The 17,318-nt window shown below is 38.3% G+C and overlaps 1 protein-coding gene across 2 annotated transcripts in view; it reads left to right on the top strand.

Annotated features, from left to right (window-relative positions):
• Positions 1–17,318, top strand: part of LYRM4 (LYR motif containing 4) — a 92,925-nt gene that overhangs the window by 35,349 nt on the left and 40,258 nt on the right. Inside the window, exon 3 of one of the 2 annotated variants that reach the window (XR_010650845.2) lies at positions 11,042–11,154. The exons of the other annotated variant lie outside the window; for it this stretch is intronic. The gene's annotated coding sequence lies outside the window, so the exon portion shown is untranslated. The remainder of the gene's footprint in view (positions 1–11,041; positions 11,155–17,318) is intronic. 2 annotated transcript variants of the gene reach the window in all.

Raw genomic sequence — 17,318 nt, 5'->3', positions numbered from 1 at the left:
ATGAATATGACTAACCTCTAATCAGTTGAAACAGTAGGAAAAGAATATTTACATATCTGATGATAACAAAGCCCCTTTATCAAGGGGTGAATAAAAAATTCACCAGAGTCTCAGTCCTAGGTTTAAACATCCGAATCTTGATGAAGGTAACAAAGTTCCTTGTTCTTTGAACAATTCAAAATCAGACATGCTAGCATTTGCATTCCTCTTGCCTTTCTTGGTCTCCATCCTTGCTTCATCCTCACACAGTACTCTAGCATAGCACTCTAAAACGTTGTATTTATCTGTATGATAAATAAGATACTGTAAGTTGAAAATGATTTTTAATAGATCGATAGTTTTTATTTCACTTCTTTGAACTTGTATGAGAGAAAAATGGCTGGCAAACAGCTGAGTTAAACACTAGTATGAAGCCTGATGCCATCATACCCAGTGTCATGATTAGAATTTCTATTTCTGTAATTCCTGTCTTCTTCTTACTAACTGAAGCTCTCATGTGTTGCCTTAAAAAAAATCAGACCCAGAGATTTTGTTGGCAGCATACAAAACTAAGATCTCTGTACTCTAACATCAAGGCTAGCTTTTATATGAAAAGGCAAATTAAAATATTAAATGTTTCAGTTTTAGTCTAGCAGTCATTTTGTTGACTTGCAAATGTTAAAAGTAATAAATTAAGCCTCTCTTTTTTTGAAGGAGAAAAGACTGATAAGACACAGCTGTCTAATGGGCAGAATTACAGTGGTTACCAAATAAAATCACATTCAAGCAAAAGATGTGTAATCAGTTTCTTTGTGAAGGGTAAAGCAATTCAGAAGGCAAAACCGTCAACACTTTCTTTAGCATAGCAGATTAAGTACATTCATGTTACATGTAGAGGGCTTTGCAGTAGGGTGCTTGTGTGAATAAGCTGTGTTTATTTTCAAAAGCAGGCACCTGAGGTGCCACTGGTACGACATGTCAGACACTGCCGTGCAGGTTCTGAGCTAGAGATCGTTTGCCTCTATGTCTGGAAGGGGAAGTTGGGTCTGCGTATGAATGTATGAGCACGAGTCTTTAAGAAGTGGTGACCTTTCAGTGGCATTCAAATTGTATTTGCCCTTTTGACTTCAAAGCTGCCAAGATACCTGAGATGTAGATGAAACTAAATTTAGTTTGGCTGATAGCATGAAGAAGGTAAAATCTTGTGTGAATTAAGTTCAGAAAAGAGTATTTTCATGTGCTATCCTCAAAAAATGTATTTAATTCCAGCATAGCCTGAATGGCAGGTTAAACTATTAATAGTTCAATTGCCAGGTTTTCCAGTACTTTTGAGGAAGACTGAAATTGCTGCTAAGAGGTCATCAGGTAGGTTATGATTTAAAACCTAAGTGAGCCTGGTACAGGAAACTTGTCTTTTAACCTTTTTTTCCTCAGGCATCCTGCCTCAAGTGAATACTGAGGCTACTGAGAAAGTAAGGAGCGTAATGAATACCCGTAACGTATATCCTCATAGGCTGAACAGACAGGATGGCTCTTTTGTTCAGAGGGTACCTGGGCAGATTGATAGCAGGGGTCATACTTGTGTTCGCACATTTGTGCTGACTACTGTGGTCACTTAACAGTCCAAGGGACTCTGGAAGTCACCAGAATGTAAACTCCAAAATTACATAAGCATTCAAGAACATGATCTTTCTCCCTCTAATACAATTTCATATTTGAAATAAATCAATGTAGTATAAAAGTAGAACTTGTAGTGTTTTTCATCTTTTGGTACAGTACAGGCCATCTGTGTTTCTATTACTTTCCTAAATCTTCAGCTAAAAGAAAAGTAACTTCATGTAGCTATCCTGCTAATCTGTGGGCAATACTTCCTTCCGGGAGTAATGCACAAGCTCCACAGTGCACTTGATATTTTTCACGAGTGTTTAGCATGTATATCGCCTGTTGTAAAGCTGAAAGCTCTGGGTAGGGGCACGGTGGGGCTTGAAGAAGTACCCAGTAACCATGGCCATGCATGTGCTTGCCATCATACAAAGAGCTTTTGAAGCGCAGCTGAACAGATTTCAGTGATGGTACTTCCAGTTTCAAAGGTTTGCAATGATGTCGAGTTAAGAATTTGTTTTTTAGAAATACTACACAGTTTTTACCATTCTGTGCAAGTCAGTAGTGAGTTCATACCTGACTCTCCTGTCATGATGACAGCTAATCTGGAAGTAGGGCAGATAATTCAGTGAAGATCAGGTTATATGCTTTGTATATGCATGTAAGGTGGTAAAATCTGGCTGTGTAGCACATCGGTTTCCTCAGTGCTGCTTGATCTTGGTTTTCATTTTCAACTTTTCATTTAAGTAAGATTGGAGTTCTTTATTTGACTTGCTGGCTAAGGCTTTTTAAAATGTAAATAGCAGTCTTGTACCTCTAATACAGAGTTCTGCAAAGCTGAGAGAAGGAGAGTGTGACCTATTCTTACAAAAGAAAACAAAACTGAGAAAGGGTGGAACATAAGAACAGAGAGATCCAGGGTTTCCCACCGTATAGTAATGGATATGACCTTTAATATTGAGTCCTTTGGATCAAATTTAAGTTGGCATTAAAATTTTCTAATAAATTCCCTGCTGAATCTCAGAGGTTTTTTTCCTCAGATTTAATTCAATAAGGTCACAATAAAGCAAGTGCTGTCTGTGCTATTGTAATTGCTCTCAGCAGGCTGATAATGTTATTGCAGAGAAGTGCCAGCTACTGTGCTTTTATTTCTTTCTTCAAGCACTCTTCTTCCTACATGTTTGCTCCCCTTGCTCTCAGGTCTACCTTAAGTAGGAAGTGAAGCTGTTTTAAATGCCATTTGCTTCTCATTCTAACATGTTTTTATAGTAATGCTTTCCTGAGTCTCTTCAACAAAGGGAATTAAAGTGTAGCCTGTCTTATTGCCGAATAATTGGGGCCTTGTGTTTCCTTTCCTTAATTCTTATCCAACTTTTATGCATTAGGTTCATCCTCTAAGTTCTTAAAAGTTGATATCTCTAAACGTGCAATGCTTAGTTCACTTTGGCTTGGTACTTTCAGAGTTCTTGAATAGACGTACAGCTAAAGGAGCTCATCTTAGGCTTGTGGGGAGAGAGACACTGAATACCCACTGTCCTGTTTCATTAAAAAAATGACAAATTGCAGCTCATCACAGTGAGACGTATGTATTTGGGGTCCTGCACTTATAGATTAATACCACAGCTTCTTTTGCAATGTGACTTGCAGAGAGTATTGCTAATGTGATGTTTTTTGTATTAATGAAAAATTTGTGCCTAGCATGCTACTGATAGATCTGTTACTACTGTATTAGATCAGTGCAATAAATAAATGCCAATGCAGAGTTCTGTGATCATGGTTGTCTGTGTAATTCTGTGTGACTGTGAGAGATTCACTCAGTGCAGCTTCAGTATCAACTCTGTATGAGCTGCATTAGCTGTTCACTAAGTTTCTAGACGCAACTTTCTCCTTATCCCAATCAGACCTGCTATCTAAAATGTCAGATTTCTGTTTGTAGTGGTGGCATGTTAGGAGCTGTTGAGCTGTTGATCATGACTGGTCCTTTTTAACAAATGAAGAGGTACTTTAAAACATTGTGATTAGATCACACAGTTAGTATTTTGGAGTGACGATGAACCAGTCTTTTAGTTGTGAGGCTAGATATGTTTTTCTTGATTGTGGGCACGAAGTAATAATTCATGTTCCTCTGCCTCAGCATAACCGAGAGCTCAGGCCTTTGCAGTTTCAAAGCACCAGCCTGGCCATAACTGAATGCTCCTGCCTGGTATCAGTCTCTGGCTTCCCACACCCAAACCAGCTTCACACTTACTCATCTTCACCTTCCTGGTCCATCATCTTCCCCTTGCGCTCTGTCTTTCCCTGGGGCCCAGGATTTCTTGCCTAAAGTGTCATGCACAGAGTATTTTTTGTGTATCTCCAGCCATTTGCAGACATTTACAGTTCTCTGCCCATGGCATTCATCTCTGCCAAACAAGCCAGTCTCTGTACAGAAGAAAATTACTGGCGTGGATATTCAGCGGCTTATTTGCATACTCAGTTAACATATGTATAGTGGGATATGTCCTCTTGCACACATGCAATTGACTGGAAATGAGGAGCAACAAAAGATGTTTTATAAAGGCAATTCCAGTTCTGAAATGCACGCAGCTGTATTTTGCCCACCTTCAGCCTCCGCGGCAAACAGAACTGATCAGGGCTGCACCACAGCATGCGGGCAGTTTTGATATTGCATAATGTTGCTTGCATGCCTGTGCAAAGTCTGCTTCAGTAATTAAAAAACAACAGATTATGATCTTCAGTCATAACATTTCACTCACTTTCTTATTGCTCATCATTTCTTCCTTTTTTTTTTTAATTGCTTGATTGTTTGTGATGTCTTCTCTTAGCCATGTGTCATATGATACTGGCAGGATATATACTGCAGTGCCAACACACTTGATGAACTTCAGTGATAAAAACCATCACTTCTCCAGTGTGTGGAGTTTATCCCAGCAGACAGGCAGGCTTGTGGAGGGAGGTCACTTCTGATCAATAACAGCTCATTGCTTTTTACTTACAACATACAGATTTTAATTTATATGTCCTGCTGCTGCCAGAGGGAACTAATTTCCGGCAGCAGAGATGCAACATAGCTATTTTAAAGTAGAATGGTCCTGAGATGAAATGATGTTACTGACCTGAAACACTTCAAAAGAGCTTGATTCTGAAGCCTGCTGTGGTTTGAGCTCACAGTTTCTGAGCGAGGTTAATGTTGCTCTGAATCATTGTGAGACATAATCAGATTGTTGCTTTGTAAATTAAATAATGAAGCGTTTGTGTGTCAGAGTTCCTACTATAATTAGTACTTAGACTGTGCTTTGAAAAGATCAGAGTCTACATCACATGATGGTAGGATTTGCAATTTGTTTTCCAAACTTGACTTTCAGCCATAGAGACATGAAGTCTTCCAAAATCCGAATCTGATTTGTAGTACTTTGTGTATTAACTGTAGAAACATGTATGAATAATCAGATAGCCCTTTGGGTAGCATGATTTTTTTTTCAACTAAACCAATAATCTGGCTTGAGTTATTTAGAGAAAAGCTCCTGTGGTTGAGATGATCTTTCCCTTAGTTCTCCTGTAGATCTCAGCTGTGAAATAGTCACATGTTTCTTTGAAGAATCTGGTAAAGCAGAAAAAATAAAACCTAGCATTCTTGCCAATTCTTGGCAATTTATGTGTCTGAGTTGCTATTAACCTGAAGCTTCTGCACTGCTGTACAAATTGTAATAGCACTTGCGAATCAGTCTGCTTTCAGATATGTCAAATGGTATATATTTAACACTTATTAGCCTAGATACAACATTTTAAAACTCTGCCATTCTTGCAAAAAATTTCAACTCCACATAATGATTTTGCCCTAGCTATTATCATCACACATCAAACCGCACAATGTGGGATATGGGATATCCTGATGTGTGATATGCATGCCATAGTTAAGCAAACTCACTGAAGTTAACATCTGGGATTTTTTAAATATGGAGACAGAAATTTAGCGCTTTTTTAATTTCTAGACAGACTGTCATTGCGGTAATAGGAAGTTTTAACTCTTTTCATTGCACAGTAAGAGTTGAGTAGATTTGAATATGGTATTAGAAAGACTTGGTGTTTCAACCTGACATTTTAACCCGTGATGTTGTTACACTTATTTATAAATGTTCCTTTCTTCACTGCTCTCTCTCTTAAGAATGGTGTTGAACAGCTCATTACTGTGAACCCATCAGATTGGATGCAGTCCCATCTAAAATTTTTGGAAGAACTGAAACCTTGATCTCCTGATTTAACACAAAAGAATATTTTAGTGCCATTTCTTCAGAGTAATAATGGGGGTATTTCAGATTTCTAGTTGTTTTCTTTATTATAGCATTGTATGAGTGTGGCAGTTGGTAGAAATCACATCGAGGGAGACAATGTAAATTCCATGTCACTGAGATCCCTTTAAGCAATATCTGTTCTGGAAATAATCCTATGCTAAAAGAATCAGTTGCAGATTTGAAAATGCTAGGACTTTCAGCAAATCTGGGAAGACTACCAAGTCCTGCAACATATGATCAACTGGACTTTCACCTTTGATGTCATGGCACAATTGTTAATCTCAGGATCACCTGCAAGATAAAATGCAAACAAAGCTGTAAACATTTCATGTGCTTTTTGTGCACTCATTTTTCGTCATGAAGAAAACAGCACATAGAGGTTTTACCTCCACTGGAGCTGCTCTTGCAGTGCTGCTCTTGTCTTAAAAAGCTCTGGGTAGTCTGTCCTTACTTAGGTACTGTGCTGTGCTCTCCTTTCTTTTGGGTGCTCCATGTATGTGCTCATCCACCTCCAGATGATTTTAAACTTTAATCTTACACCTTATTATCCTTCAATTGAAGTTTTTAAAGATAAAAAAGTAGAAGAGAAGCCTGGGGTTGAACGGAGGTTTCTGTAAGAGGCAGGGAGGGCACTGAGTCCTGAAATATGAAGCCGCATTTGCCCTGATCCAACTGGCTGTTCTGCCAGTCTGTGTCTCTTGGTCATATTTGTATTTGGTTTGGATCAAGCGAGGTAACAACATGCTTCAAGTACCAAAAAAATCCTGGGGAGAAGGAGTTGATGACATTTCTTGCATTAATGTTCCTGTTCTCTATTATCACATTCAGGAGACTGTGACTGAAATGATACCGAAATGCTGTTTCAAATACCCCATTGAGAAAAACTCACAACCTTAGTAAAAGTATCTGATATAGTATGTTGACATGTTGGGCCATTTTTAGAAACATGGTTATTGCAAAAAGCTTTTCACTGGGTTTTAGCTGAGATTCAGGTTTTAGAGGTTTGAAAATTCACAATCATTGTGTTTATCAGTGGTTGTGAAAGCATCAGGAGATTTGGGGATGGTAAGAATGGAAAAATCACTTTTCAAATATTAGTTTGGATTGTGATACTATATATTTGAAATCAAACATTTCATTGCTATTGTAGTAAGTAAAAAATGCACTAAACTTGGGATTTCTAAGCACATTCAGTCTGTTCTTGTTAGCAGACTGTCCTCCTGTGCTGTAGGTTTGGCTTGTTTCTATTTGTTACTAACTGAACTGAAATGCAAGAAGGTCACAGTTACGTGGCAGAAAATGTTCGCTGAAAATGAGTTAATTTTCTTCATGCAGTTAGAAACCTTGGTTTTTCATAGCTAGCATGGTCATTATTTGGACTTAGTTTGAGAACAAGAGATAACACCCCAGCAGAGAGTTAATGTTTTCAATTGCTCTGGTCTCGGAGCCAAGGACACTCTGAGCGCTCTGCCCACAGGTGTGAGGTAGTGAGGAAGGGGGGCAGAGATGGGGCAGAGCTTGACTGACATCCAGATGGATCAAAAGAGTATTCCATCCCATTAGCATCATGCTTTATATTTAAGGAGATTCGGGATCTTCCGGGCTCTCTCTCAGGTGCTCTCACTCTCTTTTGTGGTGTTCTTTGCTCTTTTTGTGACAGCCAGGGCAGTTCTGTTCGGGACATTTAGTTTGGCCTTTTGCCGTTTTGCTGAGGCCTCTGGGTCCTTCTGCATTTTTCCTCTTTTGTCTCTTTGGGATCAGCTGTTCAGGACCAGGTGCTGCTACTAGTAGTGTATTAGTATTTTGTTATTTCATTAAACTGTGTTTATCTCAGTCCAAGTTTCTCCCTTCCCTTTTGATTCTCTCTCCTATTTGGGGGAGGGGGTGAGTGAGCAGCTATCGTGGTTGTATTGCCAGCTCGGGTTAAACCACGACAACTACCAAGATAGGCAGCAAAACAATTCCAACTTTATGTGACACCAAATGATGCCAAAGTGACAAGGCGGTGATTCTACACAATTCAGGGTGGTGCTCGGCCCAACTTGCCAATGCTGCTGCCTCTCTGCCCTGCAGGAGCCTGTACCCCTGTCCTGGTCCCACACCTGCCTTCTCCACCTCTTCTCAGGCAGGGAGGAGAAGCAAGGCATTACTCCACAGCTGAAGACAGTGAGGGTTTCTCTATCCCAGGGCTTGGGCATGGGATGCAGAAGTCCTATTCCACACATGGTGGGAAGGATGAAGATCGTGCCAGTACCACCTTGTATTTTGTGGGTGGACTGCTCTTTCTTGAGTCCCCGTGAGATGAACTTCTGGTTCCCACAGGAACCACATCACAAAGAGGAAGGAAATCCCCCCTTATGACAGCTTCACCTTGCAGCCTCCTTGATGCCTAGAACCATAAGTCCAAAATACTTAATACTCCTGTAGTGTTTAGTAATTTCATGCTAGATTTTTTTTTGAGTATTTAGGAAGATTCAGATAGTCTTTTCTATCTAAAATATGTGGTAAAGTTTTTTGTTGTTGTTGTTTTCAGTATTATGTGGGTTTGTTGTTTTTTGTTGTTTATTTGGTTGGGTTTTTTTTCATAAGATCTTTACAAATTATAAGTGCCAATATTTGGTTTTAACTATTAGCTAAACTCAGACTTTCTTTTCATCAGAAGTCTTTTGGAAAACATTGGCTGAGGCATGCAATGCATTCTTCTTCTCAGAAGTTTCAGAGGCATTGTAAGAGAGAGTTATGTGTTTGCTGCATAGCCCTTTCTCATGGGAACACATTTCTTTCAAAGCTGTCTTTAAGCACTTACTATAAGGCTACAAAAAGGTGCTGTTATAATGTGTCTCTTAATAAACAATTTGAGATTTTTTTTCCCTGTGACACAGTTGTTCGCATATTCTTTTCGTTTGAAAGGTTGAAACTCACATGTAAGGACCATGCTCCTGTAACACAACTTCAGATTGATTATAGATGTTTCTGCAGTAATCTATACTAAATGGTTGTTGCCAAAAAGAGGATGCATGGAGAGCAGTTCCGTGGCTAAGGAATGAGTGTGAAGAACATGACACTGGAAAAAGCGTCTCTCCTGAGATAAAATAAAACATTTAAGTGGTATTAATTAACCTTTCTGAGGGTAAAATAATGTAATCCCTTTGCCCTACTGCTGAGTGGGAAAGTGATGTATGTTTGTGCATGTTCTTTTTGGAATATGTAAGAAACTTGCAAGGGCTGTAAGATAATGAAGTGTTTAGTTTCAAGGAAGAGAAGCTTAGAAAAATCACCTTTTAATTCTGGTTCTGCCACAAACTTCAGTGGCGTAGAACATCATTTATCCTTTTTATCTTTACCTATTCTCTTGGATTCTCCTTTTTTGAAACAGGTAATTCTTCATTTGAATATATGACAAAGATAGTTTAGGGCTCGCTTAATATGAAGACGCTTTTTGGTGTTGAGTGCTGTGAGTGTATATTCCTTTTAGGAAATGTCCTCTAGATTTTTCTGCTTTTGCTTTAGAGAGTTTACAGTGGTTTGGATTTAAAGTTCATGTGAGTTTTGAATTAGTTCTCAAGGGTCCTAAGAGTTTGTTTTAGTTGTTATGTAATCTGTGAAGAAATTCAAGTTTACTTTGTCCTTCCTCAGGTTTAACTTCTGCTCCCATTAGGCTTCTGGCAATGGAAACCCTAATAAGCAATAAGCAATAGACTAATAAGCAAATCATTCTGAAACTTGTGAGCATTGGTAATGGATTTTCTGATTATCATTAAAATGCACCAAATACCGAAAGATTTTGGCCAGACATTGCAGAGGCACAATGGGTATTTTCTGGTTATTGAATACTGAGTAAACTTTTATTCTTAATTCTGTTGCGAATTTGTATAGAATGTATATAAACCTAAAGTTCAGCCTTTGCTATTTCAGTAGCACCTATCTTTGCAAAACTGTACCTCATATAGGAGGCAAGAAATGTTATTTGGAATACTGTGTAATGTCACAGGAAAACATATTGCCATAGTCTAACCCAAAAACCAACTAATGCAGTTTTACATGATAGAACTCTGTTTATGTGAGTTGGTAATACTGGGAATAAGAAGGAAATTAAAGCATTGTAAACTGTTCTGTTATTTTGGGAAGAATGAACAGTATCTTACATTCACCACTGTACAGATAGTGTCAGGCTAGAAATGTTACTAATTTTCTCATTGATCTCACATGGAAAGCTGGTTTTCAGTTGACCTCAGTCAGCAAGTGTCTGAATTTTGCCTCCATACAATGTTCTGCACCTGAAGTTTCTTTACACCTTGTCAAAGGATGCTGTACACTTGAGCATTAGCCATCTGTCTAGCCTGATTGCCGAGTACAGGTAAAGTACATTATACTTCTGTGGAAAATAGAACCTACTTTTTCCTACCAATTCAGCTTTCATTGCACTAAGAGGATCTTTGATTGTTCACTGATATTTTATATATCAGTATTTAGTAAATCTCTTTCTAATGTGTGTACGTAAAGGGTGATTTTTAATTTTTTTAGGCAAAATTTGATGTGTAAATTTTATTGATAGCACACTGCAAATCGGTCTTCTGGGATTTGGTAGGGGTCTCTTGGTTTTGTTTGCTTTTGTTAGGGTCCTGCCCTCTCTAAGTCATGTTTTCCTTATAATTTTACTTACTGTGCTGTGTCAAGACACGTGCAGGCCTGGTGCATTCTCTAAATCCAGGGGTTTATTATTTTAATTATATGAGCCTGACTGAACACTTAAACAGTGTTATAGTAAATTTTCTGTAGTTTTAGAAATAATTATTTTGGGTATTCACAGTAGCTTTCTGTGTTTGGCTCTGAAATTCCTCCAACCTTCTTACCCTTTTTCTTGCCCTGCCCCTGAATATGGTTTAAATAGATTTAGAAAGTGATATATCTGTTGGAGGTTTCTTTATTTATCAACAGAGAAATCATGTGTAGAAAAGCTTTTAGAAAACATGAGTGGATCTCTTTTGAAGGAATATAGAAATGGTATGTGGAGGGGCAGAAACATGTATGAAAGAGTGGAACAAGTGGCAGCAACACATTCAGTTTCATTTGAAAGAAAACTTAAATGATTGGCTTAACAGAAAAAAAAAATTACATAGTCTGCTTTTTCCTTTAGAGAAGCAAAAACCTTTGTAATTTTTTTTTAGGCTACATGGCATTCTTCGTTGTCAAAAGACTGACTCTTTGCTCTCCTATGACATCCCAATATTTAGCATACTAGTGAGACTGAATTCTTGTAGACCAAATTATGGAAAGTCAGGTAAGTGGCATTTTTATTATATTGCACAGTTTTTAAGTTATACATAGTGAGTATACAGATACATTGTAAAACTTCTGTAGGAGAAATGCGCAATATAATAATATTAAAGGCCACTTACCCACCTTACTGTTTATGCAGCCAACTCCATGGCCCAGTAGGCACAAAGTCCACTGTAGATTGTGTACTGGGGCAGGCAGCTGGTTAAGAATTAGGTCAATCTTTCTTTTTGTGTATCTGATGCACAGAAGGACAAACACAACCGACAGCTGCTGCTCAGCTTGTGTGCAATAAGAACAAAGTGAGATCCAGTGGTTGTTCTCTTGTGATGTTTGACCATTTGACCATTGCTGTTCAGATTTATTTTTTCTTAAGGTTGAAGGCCGGGAAGGACAGTTGACATAGGTTGGAAATCGCTGCAAACCTAACCTGAATTACTAGTGCTAATACTATTTTGCACTAATGTATTAATAAGCATGAACAGTGACTCATTTAGTTTGCAGAACTAAAAGCTACTCATAGCAGTAGTGCGTTAAGAACTTCATTTTTGGTTTTGTTCCTCTACCTGTGCACTCAATTCTTTTACACAGGAACAGATTACAAAGAAGCTTTACAACAACTACTGCAATGAACTAAGGGTAACATCATTGTATAGATACACAAAGAGCTGGGAAACTTGAGCAGGAGTTTCATATGTTTCATATTTTTATTGTTACATAAAGAAATTCCAAATGCCAAGATTGTTTTTAAAGGAATTATGTATGTGTAAATTATCCAAAGCAGAAAAACAGTATTTATTTTGCTCATGGTATATGCTTGACAAACCTGTAATTTCCATTGTTCCCTCTTAAAAGCAATCATGATGGCTGTATGGTATATGTGCTACAGATTATTTTTGCTGTAGAAAGTGACATTTAACTACTACTTAGCAGAGATTTCTATCCGTGTCATCTCTCAGATGTTAAGCACATTTAGTTTAGCCTTATTGGTTAATATCAACATCTTTTAAATCATTTTTAAATCAAAAGGGTGTTTTTATTTATGAGTCTTTATTGTGTTCCTTACTGGATCTAGGAAGGATCTTGCTCTTACTTTGTGGGAGAAAATACTGCTTTGGGAATAGATAAACACTGGAATTTCAATCAACATCATGAATTTTTCTGAAAACTTTTGCAGGGTGAAAATGGGAGTTTGAGTAAAAGAGCTCCTTGGTCTTAGCTATTGTAGAATCCAGCATTTGCCATAAGAAATCAAAAATGAAGTTGTGGGCATAAAACAGCAGTGGATCCATAAGGTTATACCTGTACCCAAAGTTGTAATTCCTAAGTCATTTCCACAAAAATCCCCTTGTTTTTTCTTTTTCCAGTGGAAGTAGAAGCTAAGATGTACTTTTGAACTTCAGTTTGTGGAAAGCTGTACATGTTTCATCCCAGTTGCAGGGGCACCTTTGACAAGGCAAGAAAAGTGTTTTAATATCACTGTCAATGCAACCCTTGCCTGTCATAATGAGAAAGATGCCTGTTTGGTGACTGCTTTTTTCCAGCCCAAGGCAACTGCCTCCAGCTAGACCTTTCTTTGGGAAGATCAATCACAAAATGCATATATATCTCTTGGGAAATTCAGTGTGTGTGAGCAGTAAGAACAAACACCAGTGGAAACTCCCTATTTCAAATTTTTCACTGACCTGGTGATCCTGGTAGTATTTGACAACCATAAATAAAGAGCACTCTTTACAGCTTAGATAAACAGCAAAGCATTTTTACCAATTATTAGGCATGAAAACAAATCTCTTTTCTCATGCCTAGGATTGGTCCTCCAGATAAGGTTATAAGTATGTCATCCTGACAAAGTTGATAATTTATGATACAGCCAGAGGTGTAATTGTTCTGTGAATAAAGAGACGCTTTTAGCTTCTAGGGATATAAAGTATTTTTCAGTAATATTAAGTAAATTTTAATGATTGAAGAAAAGACCAAAGTGGAGGACAGTCGTTTATATCCTGTCTGAACTGGCCTACAGCTACATTAATGTTTGTAATAGATTTAGAGTATAGCTAAAATAACAGTAAGGATTTCCTCCTCTTTTTCCATACCCTGTCGCCACTTTTTAAACATACATATGACTAAAAGAGTGAAGGCTATCTGTTTATTTGCTATAATTTACAGGAGACGTTAAAGAAAAATGGAAAGTAACTGTAATCACTGTTGTTTGAGAAGCAGTGATAGATTGCGATTAAATGGTTTGAGGCTATTAATTGCAATGAGATTATACTGGTTCAGATACTTCTGATGGCAGGTGCTTGAAATATTAGTTATTTCAAAGACATATTGGATTATAAATTATTAGCAAATCTGTATCAAGGTGATTAAACCCACTTGTAAACTGTCAGACATGGGTACTATTTCAAGTTGTAGTTTAGTCACTTGTGTACTGGAAAGGGAGTTAGGAATTAAGTTTAGGGGTTATGTGGGAATATGTGGAGTAACTGAGTTGCTTTCAAGACTGTGCATTTCCTGTGCTTTCTACCCTAATAATGAGTGTTTGATCAGCTTTCAAGTTTTCCTAGTCCACCATAAGCCTTTTCATCTGACTCTACAGATGCTCTAGAGAGGGAGGAAGCTGCTTCTCTAAGGTGGACTTACAAGCTCGTTTGACCACTTGGGGGAGATAAAAAACAGCAGATCTATGCAGCCCTCACATAGGTCACAAATATAGTAATGGCATCCTTGAATTTCCATTCTGAGAGTCTACTCTTGATAGACAGTACTGTTCTCAGTAAAACAATATTTTTTTCAGTAGGAAGGATAAAATACATTGCACTGCAAGCATCTTCTTGGTAGTAGCAGCCCACGTCATTCCTCTTGTCATTAATCAAATGCTGTTTATTGAAGCAGATACAGACTTGTTAGTGGTTTGGTATTGGATTTATTTAATTTTAAGGAATGAGAAACTGAAACAGTAGAAGCTGAGGAACAGTTCTGTAGTTTAAAAGTCCTATTAACTTGTGTAGCTACTAAATTTCACTGTGCATTCACACTCTCACATGCACACATAAACACTTAAAGGATTCCAGTACCCTGCACAAAATAAACAAAGCTTGAAGCCTGACAGTGTGTACATCCAAAACCAGGAAAGTGAGAAAAAGCAAGAGGACATATTTTTCTGTTTATTTTCTCCCATCAGTGTTGTTTCATTCCAAGTTTGATGTTTTCTGACTGATATGTTGTCTTTGATGTGTGGATATTTGCAAGAGGGTGTTAACAGAGTTACAGGAATTCTGGATGACTGGTTTTTTACTTTTCAATTTTTTACTTAAAATGTTTGCTGCGGTCATTACAAAACTTGGTATTCTAGATATTCCGTTACATGTACTATTAAAAGTACAATCATCCATGGGAAGTATTCCCCAGCAGTGTCCTTTTGGTAACTGTATTAATAAACAGATGTAGTTGATACACAGCATAACTTCTACCATGGACATCACAGTTCCTCTCAAGCGCCCTGGGCTGGAGCTGGGCTTTGAGGGCAGGGGGGCTCCTGTTTCATTCCACTTTGATTTTTCTCCTGTGATCTTTTGGTTTCTATTCGTTTTGAGCTATTTCTTGTAGTTGAGGAGCAATTCTCTCCTCCTCACTCCTGCTGTGTATCTGGTGTTATGTCTCTGCTCAAATGCTGTTGCCTTGCCAGAAGTACCTGCTGCAGGCTCGTTCTCAGACTTGGTCATGCTAGTTACCAAGATGACAGGGCTGGTGTTTTCTTAAGAGACCTTGCATCCTACTGTGCTGGAGTGAGTCTTGGTCAGCTGAAATGGATCCCAAGAATGGACTTTCCTTCCTGGCCTTGCCTTGAGACATCGTGGCCCTGCAGGCTGCCTTATGAGGCTCATTAGCCTTGAGGTAAATTGAGATCTTACCCAAGCTGAGTAAGTATTAATGAGGAAATTCAAGGGCCAGAGTTCTTGTCACTCTTCCAGCTTGATGAGCAGGACCATGAACACTGCAGGATCGTGTTCCTTTCTTCCATCTGTCAGCACTGTCTTCCCACTTTGTTCCTGCCACCTGGTACTGAATAACTCTGTCATGCTCAGAGGAGATGCAGCTAGAGCACTTCATACCTCTGTTAGTTAGTCGTTCTAGACTTAGGATTAGTGCAAACCCTTGCACCATTAGTGCACAAAATGTTGGTCCGCCCAATTAGAGCTGCAGCAGTTTGCTCCTTTTCTTTATCATTTCACAGATCGCTTGTCTGTCAGTGCTCAAAACATGGTCCTCTTCTGGCATGGCGACTTGTGGCCTACAGTGATTTCTTCCCTTCCTCCCTGGGGCCCATCATGAATCTTTCCTCTGCTGCTTGTAGCAGGCAAGATCACCTGGCTGCTTGCTGGGAATATCCGAATCATGTTGGTTCCTTGTCCACAGGGCACAGACATCAAACCTCTTCAGCATCACAGAGCTGTCTGTGGGTGCGGCATATTTACCAAACTTGTCCTACGGATGCCGTTTGCCTGGAAACTCCAAGATCCCCGTTCCACATAAACTACTTTCTCAGGACACCCACTGCAAATGCGTGTAGAGCAAGTTGTTGAAAAGAAAAAGATTGTTTATCAGTCTTCGGTGTTTGTAGCAATGTGATGTCCATTAAAAAAAAAAGTCATAGCCCACACTCATTCCACTTTTCATTAGAGAACCTGTAGCATACATTTCAGTCATATCGTGAAACTAGTCATGTCTTCAAAGGACTAAACTCTCCAGTTATTTTGGATAGTTCTTTCAGTTCAGAAAGTAAATGTTAGCTCTGTGAAGTGTTGTGTTATTTATACATGCTTTTAAAAACAAAGAAATGATTAATAAGTAAACACAACTGAAATAATTTTACATTTCTCATTCCAAAAAGCCAAGTATCACACATTTCACATAATGTGTGAATATTTTCAGACATTTTGAGAGGTGACTTGTTTCACAATATGACTGTAATGGAGTTAATAGAATACTGTGCCCATATGATTTGGTATGAGAATGTGTTTTAGTTTGTTTTTAAACTTTATAAATAGCCATGTAAATGTACTTGTCACATATTTTTACATTTTTTAAAAAAACTCCATTACCCCCAAACTCAGAGAAAGTAAAAACTTTACATCCTCAGTACAAACTTAGCATACTCAGCCTTGTTTTGGCTTCTAATTCATTGTGTGGCTTTGTTTTCTTCTTTGCTTATTTAGATCTTCAGTTTTCAACTCGAATATCTTCTGGCTTTTAGTATTGTCCAAGTCTAAGATAAAATGCCATATTCATAATTCTAATGGCAACAGGTAGTAGAGCTGGTAAGGTCACCCTTTGTCCTTCAATGTTGTTCTGTTCCAAGTTTCCAGTAAGCATTTAGCATCTGTGCAGTGCAGGAGTTCAACTGCTTTATACTGCATAGGGGAGATAATCCATTCAGTTGAAATAATTACAGAATATTAAATATAGACTGTTAAATATATAATATTTAATTTCCTGCATCCCCTGTAGCTCTAGATACCCGAGGCAGAGCAGAACATGGCTGCTTATGATGGGAAGAAAGAAAGGACAAAATAACATACTCTACATTCAGTACTCCCATGCCTGCCTTCAGAGGGTGCAGCAGCTGGCTCTTGCTTCTCTCTTTTGCCACAGGGACTTCAAGTATTTTCTGTCACTTTTACTTGTTCCATCACAGAAACCTCTGATTGCATCCTCACTCCAGAATCTTTTAAGCTGCTGAGGAAGCATCAATCATCGTTCATACCTTTACAGTCTGGTGTTTAGGTGGGAGAGCGATGTCCCTGGGAGTTGCAGTGTTTTGCCAGTGCTCAGCTCAGGAATGGGCATTGGAATTTTGCCACTTGCTTTATTATTATTTTGGTCACATTTTCCTTAACGCTGTACAAAAATTCATCTAAATGATTACGCTAGTCATGAAGTTTGCAGTATAGACGACGTTTCAGTTAGGGAAGGAAATGTTCGAACTTTATGGTTGATTCACGTGAGTAATCATACTACAAATTATTTGAATGTCTTGTGAGTGAGGGAAGAGATTCTGGCTTTCTAATGTCTCATTCTTTCAAAGAAAGAAAAAAAAAAAGTTAATTCCCAAAGCCATAAAAAGAATTTTAAGAGAGGTTTGCTGCTACCCTGCTGTATGTCTTG

The sequence above is a fragment of the Patagioenas fasciata genome, chromosome 2, assembly GCF_037038585.1.
Source record: "Patagioenas fasciata isolate bPatFas1 chromosome 2, bPatFas1.hap1, whole genome shotgun sequence".
NCBI lineage: Eukaryota > Metazoa > Chordata > Aves > Columbiformes > Columbidae > Patagioenas > Patagioenas fasciata.
The sequence above is the reverse complement of the archived record's forward strand: the minus strand, read 5'-3'. Positions and strand labels throughout refer to the sequence as shown.